General features: G+C 43.0%; 1 pseudogene; it reads right to left on the reverse strand.

Moving 5' to 3' along the window:
* Positions 1-958: 958 nt before the first annotated feature.
* On the reverse strand, positions 959-4,933 carry LOC112236425 (annotated as a pseudogene).
* Between the last annotated feature and the right edge of the window lie 9,627 nt (positions 4,934-14,560).

The following is a 14,560-nucleotide window of genomic DNA, read 5'->3' on the forward strand; positions in this document are numbered from 1 at the left end:
CCTTAACAGTAAAGGCTGCAGGCTCTACCAACAAAATACACAAGCACTCTGATACCCTGTAAACCATGATCCATTCTGTATCTCACACACGGAGTCAAACGTAAATGGTTGCTGTTCCTACAAAGTCCTGTACATTGTTAAACATGACCCGATAGCCAGCGAAGTAAGACAGGTGCGGGGGGGGGGTCTCATTTTGAAAGTGTGCTGCTTATTTGACTGTTACAGATGGAGCAGACCTTCACTGACTACCAGCCCCTCATATCACACTTGTACATAAGTTAGTGGTACTGATATTTGGTAGTCTGGGCCACATATAGACTTGACAGTACCTTGGCTTCGAGATTGCAGGCCTGCCTAAGACTAAAGCAAAGTAACTAGAGAGGTACTACTCTGTTTCAGCTGTGATTGGCAGCCTAGCTGTATGGATAAGAATGTGCGTTTTGTATGCTTTAGTATCCAAGACCTTTGAATCCTTCTTGATGTAATGCAATTTGTTTAAAAAAAATGTAATGTTTGTGTGATAGTAATACTGAACAAAACAGTCATGTTCATGCTATTTAATTCAGATCAACCACCTCAATTCAAAAAAATCAACATTATTTTGAAGAAATACTTTAGTACAAACCTATTATATCAGTGTTATTAGAAGAGTTTATTTTGGGTTTAATGTTTTATTTCTCCATGTGTCCTTCTGACCGCAAACTTTCCTACAAAGTGTTGATCGTAAAAACCTATGCCAAAATACAGAGTCAATGTGATTGACAAACCTTGACAAGAAAATTATAGATTTGACTCAATTTTGAGATTCATGAGGAATAGGAGAGAGGACAGGAAAGACACCCATCCGATGAAGATATCCCAGAAGCATCTGGTCTTCATGTTCAACAGAGAAGATCTCCTGCAAGACAAAAACAGTCAGCCTCGGCATTCTACTTCCCAGTCATGTGAGTGCGTTAGTGTGTCTGCCTCACGTTTAGCCACAGGTGTAAGCCACTACCAGGTACTTGTAGGTTCCTACACAGGGATCTCCATACAGAGAGTTGGACACCGGGACGTCACACTGTCTCTTCCCATCATAACTGTGTGTCAACAACAGGTACAGGTTAACATAACCTGTACTGTAGAAACATGACTGTAAACAGTACAGTAACGTGTTTACAGTTTTTTTGGATTGCTTACACACTAAAATTAAAAGTAGTACACTATTAGCAAAACCTTACACTCAAGAAGCAAAACATCAGCCCATATTTGCACAACTATAAGCACATTGTCAACCTCACACTTGTTGCAAAACTCTACACACAGTGATTTGCAAAACACTAAACACACTTAACATACATTACACACAAAAATCTATCATGAAGTCACATCCTTGCAATACCAAAGCACTGACTGTCAAATTACCACACCCTCCAACCTATTGGTTCAACACAGTCATCAGGTGTGCAAACACTCGTTTGCTTAATTGTAGACACATCAATCAGGTGTATTGGCACTATAGCAGGTGAGTTCATCGGCCTTCAAGCACAATGGAAAGAGTCAGAGAAAGAGGAGGAGGAGAACGAGGAGGACAAGAAGGACGAGGAGAACGAGGAGGACGAGGAGGAGGAAGAGGAAGACAAGAAGGTGCTCAAAGAGGACCGAATCTGACAAATGAGATCCGCGCAACACTGGTTGACCACGTTGTCAACCACGGCCTGATGCTGAGGGAGGCTGGACTGCGAGTACAGCCAAATCTAAGCCGATATACAGTGGCAAGTGTGATGAGAACATTTAGACTGGAAAATAGGTATTGTAAAAATATCATCATATCAAAAACATCTGCACAGTTTCAGTAACTGCTTACAGTACTGTATTCTATGCACTATCAGCACTTCTGTTACCTTTTCCTGTGAAATTACTGTACTATTGTATACTGTTTTTTTCTACATAGGATTGAGGGTCAGGAACAACAAGGGGGAAGGCCTCCTATGTTCACAGAACAGCAAGAGAGGGAGATATTAAACATGGTTTTGGCCAACAATGCTATAACACTCAAGCAGCTCCAAGCTAACATGGTCAATAACCACGCCATGTTCAACGACATCCATCAGGTCTCAACAGCAACACTGTCACGCATCCTAAAGAAAAAACATATTCAAATGAAGCAAATTTATCGAGTGCCTTTCGAGCGCAATTCCGAAAGGGTGAAACGACTGCGGCATGATAATGCAGAGGTATGTATTCACTTTAGCAGTGTGATCTTGCATACTGTCTCATAATCTTTTACTGTACTGTAATATGTATACTAGATCTACACTGAACTACACAATTTTGCCTGACACTGTTTTTCAGAGTTTTACGAATGGATGGAGAGGAGATCCAGCATCAGTTCATTTACGTAGATGAGGCTGGGTTCAACCTGACGAGAACACGAAGGAGGGGAAGAAACATCATTGGCCACAGGGCTATAGTCAATGTCCCAGGGCAACGTGGGGGTAATATAACACTCTGTGCAGCCATTACACAGAATGGGGTCCTCCACCGCCATGCCCATATGGGCCCTTACAACACAGCACTCATACTTACATTCTTGGACCAATTGCACAACATAACAGCAGCAAATCAAATCGATCATATGCAATACATTGTTGTCTGGGACAATGTGTCTTTCCACCGCTCTGGTCTGGTTCAGAACTGGTTTCAGCAACATCCACATTTCACCGTCCTATATCTTCCACCATACTCTCCATTCCTCAACCCTATAGAAGAGTTTTTCTCGGCATGGCGGTGGAAGGTATATGATCTCCGTCTCCAGGCTGAGGTACCCCTCATCCAAGCCATGGAGGAGGCCTGTGACCAGGTGGAGGTAGCAGCAATGCAAGGATGGATTCGTCATTCAAGACGTTTCTTTCCAAGGTGTCTTGCTAATGACAACATCAACCTGCGATGTTGATGAAATTCTCTGGCCAGATCCAGCTAGGCGAAGAGACAATGTCTAGTTATTTTTTATTTTGATCTTACAATATGTAAAGTGACGTTTGGTTACAGTATTATGAATCTCCATGTCAACATTTTGGGCGTGTTGAGAAATAAATGAGTTTCTTCAGTCTGCAACATTGGTCTTGTGTAGTGTTTGGTGAATTGACATTATATTTGTACTTTGTTGATAGTAGCCTACTCTAATCATAGGGAAGTAGAAGTGCTGAAAGTGTTTTAGGTTTATCACAGCAGAGTGTAACTCGTGCAAACAGAGCATAGTAATGTGAAACGTGTGTGTTTCATATGGTAACAAAGTGTGGTTTTTAAAAAGAAGTGTATAGTTTTTACAAGAGTGTTTAATTTTGCAAAGGATCTGTAGTGTTTTGCTAATTGGGTGTGTGGTTGTGCTAATTGTGTGTAGTGTTTTGAAAACACGGGCCCTGTTTTGAAAATCGTGCTTAAGCAATCAAAAAAAACTGTAAAATGGTACACTGCAGGTTTCAGTAACTCTGCCACCTTAATGCCAGTTGTGGATTGGATGAGGCACTTGGTGTTGGTTAGCGGGCCGATTAAAGGAACACACTAGCTGGTCACGGCGACCATAGTTGGCACTGTGGATCTGGATCGTACCTTCATCTGAGGAAGGAAGAGAGGTAAGGCCGGATGTCTGGTGTGTGCTAGTGATGGTAATATAAACCATATAATATATATCATATGACATAGAATACTGTACAGCCGAGTTGACGAGCTTTACCACATTCTAATAGAGCCTTCCCACATTCTAACAGAGAGTCAGAGCCTTACCACATTCTAGTAGAGCGTCAGAGCCTTCCCACATTCTAGTAGAGCGTCCAGAGCCTTCCCACATTCTAGTAGAGCGTCAGAGCCTTACCACATTCTAGTAGAGCATCAGAGCCTTACCCCATTCTAGTAGAGCGTCAGAGCTTTACCACATTCTAGTAGATCGTCAGAACCTTACCACATTCTAGTAGAGCGTCAGAGCCTTACCCCATTCTAGTAGAGCGTCAGAGCCTTTCCCCATTCTAGTAGAACGTCAGAGCCTTACCCCATTCTAGTAGAGCATCAGAGCCTTACCCCATTCTAGTAGAGCGTCAGAGCCTTTCCCCATTCTAGTAGAGCATCAGAGTCTTACCCCATTCTAGTAGAGCGTCAGAGCCTTTCCCCATTCTAGTAGAGCATCAGAGCCTTACCAAATTCTAGTTGAACATCAGAGCCTTCACACGTGATGCTGCGTGCTGCCAAGACAAACAAACAGGAATTACACACCACACTGGCCACTGCTGGGCAGACATAAATAAAAGACATACATTTTTATAGCAGACATTAGCCTAGTTTAGTATTTTGTATTATTATACATAGAAACAGACTGACTTGCTGGGAGGCAGGTGTAGGTGGTTTCCAGGTATTTGTAGATTCCAACACAGGGGTCAGAAGTACGGAAGACTTCAGTGTTCACTTCAAACACCTGTTTCAGGAGGTAAGATGAGCTATGGCTGGGATTTAATCAAACGCGTTGTCGACAAGCATGTGTCGCTTGACATTTAAAGCAGACTTCTGCAGTGTTTACTGGGAACGTCAGGACAATTGGCTTTTAAAAAAAAGGCACATTGATTAAACTGCAGCATGTCTTTATCAAATAAACACTGTGTGACTGAGTGTACCTCTGAGAGGAACTCCAGGGTGCCTGTCTTTGAACACTGTGTGTCGGTCAGCTGGTTGGCAGGTCGTCCTTCTCTGCAGGTGGTTCCGTCAGTCCTTCCATACAGAGCTCTCTCAATGAAGATCACTCCAGAATCTAGCAGGGCAAGAAAAACAATGTAAAGAAACAGACAGCACTATGGAGAGACCATCAGGATAGAATGTGTGTGTTCTTACCACAGATCAGGAACTGGACGTTTTCTCCATTGTCACAGGTGACCACTCTCGTCGCTGAGTGAGAAACAATTACCATCACATTAACTGAACAAAACATATAAAACGCAACAAATAATGTGTTGGTCCCATGTTTCATGAGCAAAAATAAAACAAAATCCCAGTAATTTTCCATATGCACAGAAAGTTCAACTGTTGTGCACAAATTTGTTTACATCCCGTTTAGTGAGCATTTCTCCTTTGCCAAGATAATCCATCTACCCACCTGATAAGTGTGGCGAATCAAGAAGTTGATTAAACAGCACGATCATTACACAGGTGCACCTTGTGCTGGGGACAATAAAAGACCACTCTAAAATGTGCAGTCACAACACAATGCCACAGATGTCTCATTTTGAGGATGTGTGCAATTGGCATGCTTACTGCAGTAGTGTCCACCAGAGCTGTTGCCAGAGAATATAATTTTAATTTCTCTACCACAAGCCACCTCCATTTTAGAGAATTTGGCAATACATCTACCCGGCCTCACAACTGCAGACCACATGTAATCACGCCAACACAGTACCTCCACATCCGGCTTCTTCACCTGTGGGATTGTCAGAGAGGGGAGGGGGGTGCTGAGGAGTATCTGTAATAGCCTGTAATAAAACCCTTGAGAGGAAAATATAATTATAATTGGCTGGGCCTGGCGCCAATGAGTGGGGGCCCACGGTGGGTCATGAAACTGCCCTTGCCCAGTCGTGAAATCCACTGGATAGGGCCTAATGAATTTATTTCAATTGACCGATTTCTTTATATGAACTGTAGCTCAGTAAAATCTTTGAAATTGTTGCATGGATATTTTTATTCAGTGTAGATGTGCACAAACATACACAATAACGTACCTGCAGCTAGTAATGTACTTCTGTTCACCTGACTTAGAATTCCTCACAAACAAATGTCGACCGCATTATCTACCAAGGGAATCCTCTTCGATTATAATCACAGCCGTATATATTCCCCCCCAAGCAGACACATCGATGGCCCTGAACAAACTTTATTTGACTCTTTGTAAACTGGAAACCACATATCCTGAGGTTGCATTCATTGTAGCTGGGGCTTTTAGCAAGGCATAACAAAACATTCCCAAACCAGAAACCATGGATTGATGGCAGCATTCGCGCGAAACTGAAAACGCGAACCACTGCTTTTAACCAGGGCAAGGTGACCAGAAACATGACCGAATACAAACAGTGTAGCTATTACCTCCGCAAGGCAATCAAACAAGCTAAGCGTCAGCATAGAGACAAAGTAGAGTTGCAATTCAACGGCTCAGACACGAGGTATGTGGCAGGGTCTATAGTCAATCAAGAATTACAAAAAGAAAACCAGCCCCGTCGCGGACCAGGATGTCTTGCTCCCAGACAGACTAATTAACTTCTTTGCTCGCTTTGAAGACAATACAGTGCCACTGACACGGTCCGCTACCAAAACCTGCGGACTCTCCTTCACTGCAGCCATGAGTAAAACATTTAAACGTGTTAACCCTCGCAAGGCTGCAGGCCCAGACGGCATCCCCAGCCGCGTCATCAGAGCATGCGCAGACCAGCTGGCTGGTGTGTTTATGGACATATTCAATCAATCCTTATCCCAGTCTGCTGTTCCCACATGCTTCAAGACGGCCACCATTGTTCCTGTTTCCAAGAAAGCTAAGGTAACTATGCTAAACGATTACTGCCCTGTAGCACTCACTTCCGTCATCATGAAGTGCTTTGAGAGACTAGTCAAGGACCATATCACCTCCACCCTACCTGATACCCTAGACCCACTCCAATTTGCTTACCGCCCCAATAGGTCCACAGACGACGCAATCGCAACCACACTGCACACTGCCCTAACCCATCTGGGCAAGAGGAATACCTATGTGAGAATGCTGTTCATCGACTACAGCTCGGCATTCAACACCATAGTACCCTCCAAGCTTGTCATCAAGCTCGAGACCCTGGGTCTCGACCCCGCCCTGTGCAACTGGGTACTGGACTTCCTGACGGGCCGCCCCCAGGTGGTGAGGGTAGGTAACAACATCTCTACCCCACTGATCCTCAACACTGGGGCCCCAAAAGGGTGCGTTCTGAGCCCTCTCCTGTACTCCCTGTTCACCCACGACTGCTCAATCATCAAGTTTGCGGACGACACTACAGTGGTAGGCTTGATTATCAACAACGACGAGGCTGCCTACAGGGAGGAGGTGAGGGCCCTCGGAGTGTGGTGTCAGGAAAGTAACCTCACACTCAACGTCAACAAAACAAAGGAGATGATTGTGGACTTCAGGAAACAGCAGAGGGAGCACCCACCTATCCACATCGACGGGACAGTAGTGGAGAGGGTAGTAAGTTTTAAGTTCCTCGGCAGACACATCACGGACAAACTGAATTGGTCCACCCACACAGACGGCGTTGTGAAGAAGGCGCAGCAGCGCCTCTTCAACCTCAGGAGGCTGAAGAAATTCGGCTTGTCACCAAAAGCACTCACAAACTTCTACAGATGCACAATCGAGAGCATCCTGTTGGGCTGTATCACTGCCTGGTACGGCAACTGCTCCGCTCACAACCGTAAGGCTCTCCAGAGGCTAGTGAGGTCTGCACAACGCATCACCGGGGGCAAACTACCTGCCCTCCAGGACAGCTACACCACCCGATGTCACAGGAAGGCCATAAAGATCATCAAGGACAACAACCACCCGAGCCACTGCCTGTTCACCCCGCTATCATCCAGAAGGCGAGGTCAGTACAGGTGCATCAAAGCAGGGACCGAGAGACTGAAAAACAGCTTCTATCTCAATGCCATCAGACTGTTAAACAGCCACCACTAACATTGAGTGGCTGCTGCCAACATACTGACTCAACTCCAACCACTTTAATAATGGAAATTGATGTAAAAAAAAATGTATCACTAGCCACTTTAAACAATGCCACTTAATATGTTTACATACCCTACATTACTCATCTCATATGTATATGTATACACTGAACTGTATCATCTACTGCATCTTGCCATCTTTATGTAATACATGTATCACTAGCCACTTTAAACTATGCCACTTTATGTTTATATACCCTATACCCTCATCTCACATGTATATACTGTATTAGATACCATCTACTGCATATTGCCTATGCCGTTCTCTACCATCACTCATTCACATATCTTTATGTACATATCCTTTATCCCTTTACACTTGTGTGTATAAGGTAGTAGTTGTGGAATTGTTAGGTTAGATTACTCATTGGTTATTACTGCATTGTCAGAACTAGAAGCACAAGCATTTCGCTACACTCGCATTAACATCTGCTAACCATGTGTATGTGACAAATAAAATTTGATTTGATAACCTATAATGCAGTATATACAGTTGAAGTCGGAAGTTTACATACACTTAGGTTGGAGTCATTAAAACTTGTTTTTCAACCACTCCACAAATTTCTTGTGAACAAACTATAGTTTTGGCAAATCGGTTAGGACATCTACTTTTTGCATGGCACAAGTAATTTTTCCAACAATTGTTTACAGACAGATTATTTCACTTATAATTCACCGTATAATAATTCCAGTGGATCAGAAGTTTACATACACTAAGTTGACTGTGCCTTTAAACAGCTTGGAAAATTCCAGAAAATGACGTTATGGCTTTAGAAGCTACTGACAGGCTAATTTACATCATTTGAGTCAACTGGAGGTGTACCTGTGGATGTATTCCAAGGCCTACCTTCAAACTCAGTGCCTCTTTGCTTGACATCATGGGAAAATCAAAAGAAATCAGCCAAGAACTCAGAAAAAATTTGTAGACCTCCACAAGTCTGGTTCATCCTTGGGAGCAATTTCCAAATGCCTGAAGGTACTACGTTCATCTGTACAAACAATAGTCCACAAGTATAAACACCATGGGACCACGCAGCCGTCATACAGCTCAGGATGGAGATGCGTTCTGTCTCCTAGAGATTAATGTACTTTGGTGTGAAAAGTGCAAATCAATCCCAGAACAACAGCAAAGGACCTTGTGAAGATGCTGGAGGAAACAGGTACAAAAGTATCTATATCCACAGTAAAACAAGTCCTATATCGACATAACCTGAAAGTCCGCTCAGCAAGGAAGAAGCCACTGCTCCAAAACAGCCATAAAAAGGCCAGACTATGATTTGCAAGTGCACATGGGGACAAAGATCATACTTTTTGGAGAAATGTCCTCTGGTCTGATGAAACAAAATAGAACTGTTTGGCCATAATGACCATCGTTGTGTTTGATGGAAAAAGGGGAGGCTTGCAAGCCAAAGAACACCATCCCAAGCGTGAAGCACGGGTGTGGCAGCATCATGTTGTGGGGGTGCTTTGCTGCAGGAGGGACTGGTGCACTTCACAAAATACATGGGATCATGAGGAAGGAAAATTATGTGGATATATTGAGGCAACATTTCAAGACATCAGTTAGGGAAAAAAAAGCTTGGTCGCAAATGGGTCTTCCAAATGGGTCTTCCAAATGAACAATGACCCCAAGCATACTTCCAAAGTTGTGGCAAAATGGCTTAAGGACAACAAAGTCAAAGTATTGGAGTGGCCATCACAAAGTCCTGACCTCAATCCTATAGAAAATGTGTGGGCAGAACTGAAAAAGCGAGTGCGAGCAAGGAGGCATACCAACCTGACTCAGTTACACTAGCTCTGTCAGGAGGAATGGGCCAAAATTCACCTAACTTATTGTGGGAAACTTGTGGAAGGCAACCTGAAAAGTTTGACCCAAGTTAAAATCTGTTATGGCAAGGGAACTCCACCCCCCCATTCAGCTGAAAAGGTGGCGCAGGGAATTCAAAGATATTCTTTAGAAATATTTAACTTTCACACATTAACAAGTCCAATACCACAAATGAAAGATTAAACATCTTGTTCATCTACCCATCATGTCCGATTTTTAAAATGTTTTACATCGAAAACACAACATATATTTATGTTAGACCACCACCAAATCAAAGGGAAAACGCAGCCATTTTTTCCAGCCAAAGATAGTCACAAAAGCAGGATTAGAGATAAAATGAATCACTAACCTTTTGAAAATCGTCATCAGATGACACTCATATGACATGCTACACAATACATTTATGTTTTGTTCGATAATATGCATATTTATATCCACAAATCTCGGTTTACATTGACGCCATGTTCAGAACTGCCTCCAAAATATCCGGAGGAATTATAGAAAGCTACGCCAGATAACAAAAATACTCATCATAAACTTTGACTAAAGATACATGTTCTACATATAATTAAAAATACACTGGTTCTTAATGCAACCGCTGTGTCAGATTTTTTTTAAACGTTACGGAAAAAGCCGAACATTGCAATAATCTGAGACAGCGCTCAGACGTAAAAGTATTTCTCTGCCATGTTGGAGTCAACAGAAATACGAAATTACAACATAAATATTCCCTTACCTTTGATGATCTTTCGTCAGAATGTAGTGCAAGGAGTCCTAGTTCCACAATAAATCGTTGTTTTGTACCATAATGTCCAATACTAGTGTCCAATTAGCTGCATTTGCTATCACTTTCAGCTCACGTGCCCAAAAACTGACTGCTGGTCCAGGACAACTCGCACGATAACTTCAAAAATATATATTCCAGGTCGAATAAACTGGTCAAACTAAGTAGAGAGTCAATCTTCAGGATGTTATTTTCATATATATCCAATAACGTTCCAATCGGATCATACGTTTTCAGCTGCAGCCAAATGGAACGGCGGTGGCACCCACAGAGAAATGCGCCACAGGAAAATGGCATTCTGTCGGGACACTGACTATTTCCCCTCCCATTCGGTCAAAGTTCACAGCAAATGCTCCATTCCACTTTCTACTGAATGAGGACATCTAGTGGAAGGCGTAGGAAGTGCTACCAGATCCATATCTTGTTGGGAAAGGAGGGGGCAATGAAGTCAAAGTTGCCCCACATTCAGAATTTCACTTCTTGTTTGGAAGATTGCCTGCCCTATGAGTTCTGTTATACTCACATACATAATTCAAACAGTTTTTAGAAACTTCAGAGTGTTTTCTATCCAATAGTAATAATAATATGCATATATTAGTAATCTAGGACAGAGTAGGATGCAGTTCACTATGGGCACGCAATTCAGCCAAAGTGAAAATACTGCCCCCTATCCTCAACAAGTTAATTAAACCATTTAAAGGCAACGCTACCAAATACTAATTGAGTGTATGTAATCTTCTGACCCACTGTGAATGCGACAAAATAAATAAAAGATGAAAGAAATCCTTCTCTCTACTATTATTCTGACATTTCACAATCTTAAAATAAAGTGGTGATCCTATCTGACCAAAGACAGGGTTTTACTAGGATTACATGTCAGGAATGGTGAAAAACTGAGTTTATATGTATTTGGCTAAGGTGTATGTAAACTTCCGACTTAAACTGCACATCTGAGATGAGTATTGCAAAAATATGTAAACAAAGTGACTTAAAAGAGGCCAGTGATGATTTCAAGACAATGTATATAGGGCAGCAGCCTCTAATGTGCTAGTGATGGCTATTTAACAGTCTGATGACCTTGTGATAGAAGCTGTTTTTCAGTCTCTCGGTCCCAGCTTTCGGGCACCTGTACTGACCTCGTCTTCTGGATGATAGCGGGATGAACAGGCAGTGGCTCTGGTGGTTGTTGTCCTTGATGATCAATTTTAGCCTTCCTGTGACATCAGGTGCTGTAGGTGTCCTGGAAGGCAGGTAGTTTGCCCCAGATGATGGGTTGGGCAGACTGCACCACCCTCTGGAGAGTGCTGCGGTTGCGGGTGGTGCAGTTGCCGTACCTGGAGGTGATACAGCCCGACAGGATCCTCTCAATTGTGCATCTGTAAAAGTTTGTGAGGGCCTTCAGCCTTCTGAGGTTGAATAGGTGCTATTGCACCTTCTTCACAACACTGTTTGTGTGGGTGAACCATTTCAGTTTGTCAGGGATGTGTACGCCGAGGAACTTGACGCATTTCACCTTCTCCACTGCAGTCCCGTCGATGTGGATCGGGGAGGGCTCCTTCTGCTGTTTCCTGAAGTCCACGATCAGCTCCTTTATTTTGTTGATGTTGGGTGAGAGGTTATTTTCCTGGCACCACACTCCCAGGGCACTCATCTCCTCCCTGTAGGCTGTCTCAGCATTGTTGGCTAGGGATGCCTTCTTACATCAGCCACAGAGAAGGAGAGCCCACAGTCCTTGATAGCGGGCCGCATCTGTGGCACTGTGTTATCCTCAAAGCGGGCGAAGAAGGTGTTTAGCTTGTCCGGAAGCAAGACGTTGGCATCCTCGACGTGGCTGGTTTTCCCTTTGTAGTCCATGACTGTCTGTAGGTCCTGCCACATACTGTACGTCTTGTGTCTGAGCCGTTGAATTGCGACTCCACTTTGTCTCTATACTGACGTTTTGCATGTTTGATTGCCTTACGGATGGAATAACCAAACTGTTTTGTATTCGACCATATTCAGAGTCACCTTACCATGGTTAAATGCGATGGTTTGCACTTTCAGTTTTGCGTGAATGCTACCATCTATCCATGGTTTCTGGTTAGGGTAGGTTTTAATAGTCACAGTGGGTACATCATCTTCTATACACTTCCTGATAAACTCAGTCACCAGTCATCAGTGTTTTCGTCTATGTTGTTCTCGGAGGCTACTCAAAACATATCCCAGTCTGCTTAATCATAGCAATCTTGAAGTGTGGATTCCGATTGGTCAGACCAGCGATGAATAGTCCCTGGCATGTGTACTTCCTGTTTGAGTTTCTGCCTATAGGAAGGGAGGAGCAAAATGGAGTCGTGATCAGATTTCCCGAAGGGAGGGCGGGGGAGGATTGTGTTGGCATCCCGGAAGTTGGAGTAGCAGTGGAAGTGTTTTAGCAGCATGAGTACTGCAGTCAATATGTTGATGGAACTTCAGTAGCATTTTCCTCAAATTTGCTTTGTTAAAATCCCCAGTTACGATAAATGTGGCCTCAGGATATGTGGTTTCCAGTTTGCATAAAGTCCAGTGAAGTTCTTTGAGGGCCGTCGTGGTATCGGCTTGAGGGGGAATATACACTGCTGTGACTACAACCAAAGAGAATTCTCTTGGGAGATAATACGGTCGGCACTTGATTGTGAGTTATTCTTGGTCGGGTAAACAAAAGGACTTGAGTTCACAATCACACCATGAGTAGTTAATTATGAAACATACACCCCCGCCCTTCTTCCCAGAGTGATATTTATTCCTGTCTGCGAGATGAACTGAGAACCCGACTGACTGTACGGACTCAGACAGTATATCCCGAGAGAGCCATGTTTCCGTGAAACAGAGTATGTTACAATCCCTGATATCTCTCTGGAAGGAAATCCTCGCCCTGAGCTCATCAAATTTATTATCCAGAAACTGAACATTAGCGAGTAATATACTCGGAAGCAGTGGGTGGTGTGCTTGCCTCCTGAGTCAGACTAGACGTCCACTCCGAGTACCTCTCCTCCGCAGGCGGTGTTTTGAGTCAGCCTCTGGAATCAGTTCAAATGCCCTGGGAGGTACAAACAAAGGATCCGATTCGGGAAAGTCATATTCCTGGTCATAATACTGGTGAGTTACCATTGCACTGATATCCAAAAGTTCTTCCCGGCTGTATATAATAACACACATTTTCTGGGCTAATAATGTAAGAAATAAAATTTCCTAAGAGCTAGAAGCACGGCAGCGGCATTTTATCGGCGCATCTAATGTTCTTGGTATTTCCTTTTGTGAGTTGGGGATGCATGAAGTGATGTTTGCCTTTTTACATTTAATAACTTACCGTCCAACATCCCTGTGTTTTGGCTTTGTAAGTATAGCCCAGGTTTGTGGAGGGAAACCTTTCTATTCAAGCAGACTTGTCTGTCTCATGAAGAGCTATGAATAGAAGTGACTGTTTGCACTATCCTCCTAGTTATGTGGGAGTCAATTTGAACATTTAATTTTGGCCTGATTTTGACTACATTCTGATCTAAAGTGTGATGTTTTGTCTACTGTAAATATGAGCACTGCTTTTGCAACTGTACTTGTAATTGAAAAGTGAAAGACTAAAGTTACATACATGGGATGCTTTAGTGAATTTCAGAATGTCTGGAATAGAAAAGGCAGAAATAAAACAATTCAATAAACATTCGCAGCCAGTCATCCAAAACATAGCCCTATGCAGTCGTTAAATTCCTATAGGTGGCAAAGGCTAAGGATGTGTGTTCAACAGGCAGACAAGTTTCAGACCATTTAAATCATTTTTGATTAGAACTTTAGTCCTTGAAGTCCTGCGTCCACGTGTATGTGTAGACTACCATCTTCTTTGGACGCCAGGTCCCGGTAAATTCTTACTGGACAACTGGAAAGAGAATGTGGTAAGTTGAAGTTGAACATTTTCTTCCTCTTGTTCATGCTGCTGGTTTGAAGTGACTACAATAACGCAGGTCTGTGTACAGTTCCTTCAGAGAGCATTCATATACTGATTTATTCCACACTGTTACAACCTGAATTAAAATCTTAACCATCTATATTTTCAATAATTCTATTGAAAATGAACAGAATTTAATTTACACAAGTATTCACAGCTGTAGTCGCTGCCAAAGGTGATTCTAAGAGCTTTGCCAACCTGGACCGTACAAATTCTGCACACTTAAATTCTTCAAGCTCTA

The sequence above is a fragment of the Oncorhynchus tshawytscha genome, linkage group LG23 (genome assembly GCF_018296145.1).
Source record: "Oncorhynchus tshawytscha isolate Ot180627B linkage group LG23, Otsh_v2.0, whole genome shotgun sequence".
Taxonomy (NCBI): Eukaryota; Metazoa; Chordata; class Actinopteri; order Salmoniformes; family Salmonidae; genus Oncorhynchus; species Oncorhynchus tshawytscha.